We start from the raw sequence: 2544 nt of genomic DNA, 5'->3' as shown, positions 1-2544 counted from the left end.
GGTCCAGAATGAGACAAAGTTCCAAAGGCCCGGTCGTATCCGTCCGTTTTTTTTTAACCTTCCACGGACGAAATAAACGTTTAATCCCGACGTAAAATACAATAATATAGCGATTTATATAAAAATATTCATACCTCATAACGCTTTTTAACGAAATAACTCGAAAAAACTTTTCGGTCCGAAATTTTTCTAAGTCCCTACGTACCGCTCGAGAATGCGACTAAGTTCCAACGTCCCGGGCGCGATCATACTTTTTTTATATAACTTTTCAGCGACGAAATAAATGCTTAATCCCGATGTAAAACGTCATTTTAAAGCGATTTATGCAAGAATATTCGCACCTTATAACGCTTTTAAGCGAAATAATTCAAAAAAACCTTTCGAATAAAAAATTTTTTTTTAACGTTTTCGGGACCAAATAAACGTTTAATCCCGACGTAAAATATAATAATACAACGATTTATATAAAAATATTAATACCTCATAACGCTTTTTAACGAAATAACTCGAAAAAACTTTTCGGTCGAAAATTTTTCTAAGTCCCTACGTACCGGTGGAGAGTATGACCAAGTCCGACGGGCCGAGTCGCGTCGGTCCACTATTTTTTTTTAACGTTTTCGGGACCAAATAAACGTTTAATCCCGACGTAAAATATAATAATATAGCGATTTATATAAAAATATTCGTACCTTATAACGCTTTTTAACGAAATAACTCGAAAAAACTTTTCGGTCGAAAATTTTTCTAAGTCCCTACGTACCGGTGGAGAGTATGACCAAGTCCGACGGGCCGAGTCGCGTCGGTCCACTATTTTTCTTTAACGTTTTCGGGACCAAATAAACGTTTAATCCCGACGTAAAATATAATAATATAGCGATTTATATAAAAATATTCGTACCTTATAACGCTTTTTAACGAAATAACTCGAAAAAACTTTTCGGTCGAAAATTTTTCTAAGTCCCTACGTACCGGTGGAGAGTATGACCAAGTCCGACGGGCCGAGTCGCGTCGGTCCACTATTTTTTTTTAACGTTTTCGGGACCAAATAAACGTTTAATCCCGACGTAAAATATAATAATATAGCGATTTATATAAAAATATTCATACCTTATAACACTTTTAAGCGAAATAACTCGAAAAAACTTTTCGGTCGAAAATTTTTCTAAGTCCCTACGTACCGGTGGAGAGTATGACCAAGTCCGACGGGCCGAGTCGCGTCGGTCCACTATTTTTTTTTAACGTTTTCGGGACCAAATAAACGTTTAATCCCGACGTAAAATATAATAATATAGCGATTTATATAAAAATATTCATACCTTATAACACTTTTAAGCGAAATAACTCGAAAAAACTTTTCGGTCGAAAATTTTTCTAAGTCCCTACGTACCGGTGGAGAGTATGACCAAGTCCGACGGGCCGAGTCGCGTCGGTCCACTATTTTTCTTTAACGTTTTCGGGACCAAATAAACGTTTAATCCCGACGTAAAATATAATAATATAGCGATTTATATAAAAATATTCATACCTTATAACACTTTTAAGCGAAATAACTCGAAAAAACTTTTCGGTCGAAAATTTTTCTAAGTCCCTACGTACCGGTGGAGAGTATGACAAAGTCCGACGGGCCGAGTCGCGTCGGTCCACTATTTTTTTTTAACGTTTTCGGGACCAAATAAACGTTTAATCCCGACGTAAAACTTAATAACATTCCCATTTATATAAAAATATTCGTACCTCATAACGCTTTTTAACGAAATAACTCGAAAAAACTTTTCGGTCCGAAATTTTTCTAAGTCCCTACGTACCGCTCGAGAATGCGACTAAGTTCCAACGTCCCGGGCGCGATCGTACTTTTTTTATATAACTTTCCAGCGACGAAATAAACGCTTAATCCCGATGTAAAACGTCATTTTAAAGCGATTTATGCACAAATATTAGCACCTTGTAACGCTTTTAAGCGAAAAAATTCGAAAAAACGGTTCGATTAAAAAATTTTTTTTAAAGTTCTCGGGACGAAATAAACGCTTAATCCCGACGTAGAAATACATAATATTCCCATTTATATAAAAATATTCATACCTCGTAACGCTTTTAAGCGAGATAACTCGAAATAACTTTTCGGTCCGAAATTTTTCTAAGTCCCTACGTACCGGCCGGGGGATCGACGAAGTGCCAACCTCCCGGTCATGTCGGTCCGGAGGGGGCAATTTTTTAAAAAAATAAAACGAAATCGTTACGTTCGACTAGAATTCGTCGAACCATAACGATTTCTATAAAAATATTCATACCTCGTAACGCTTTTAAGCGAAATAACTCGAAATAACGTTTCGGTCCGAAATTTTTCTAAGTCCCAACGTACCGCTCGAGAATGCGACTAAGTTCCAACGTCTCGGGCGCGATCGTAAATTTTTTACGGCACCTTTCGGGGACGAAATAAACGCTTAATCCCGATGTAAAACGTCATTTTAAAGCGATTTATGCAAGAATATTCGCACCTTATAACGCTTTTAAGCGAAAAAATTCGAAAAAACGGTTCGATTAAAA

Source organism: Bombus fervidus, unplaced genomic scaffold (genome assembly GCF_041682495.2).
Source record: "Bombus fervidus isolate BK054 unplaced genomic scaffold, iyBomFerv1 scaffold0081, whole genome shotgun sequence".
In the NCBI taxonomy this organism is placed as follows: domain Eukaryota; kingdom Metazoa; phylum Arthropoda; class Insecta; order Hymenoptera; family Apidae; genus Bombus; species Bombus fervidus.
Note: the sequence above shows the minus strand (reverse complement) of the source record.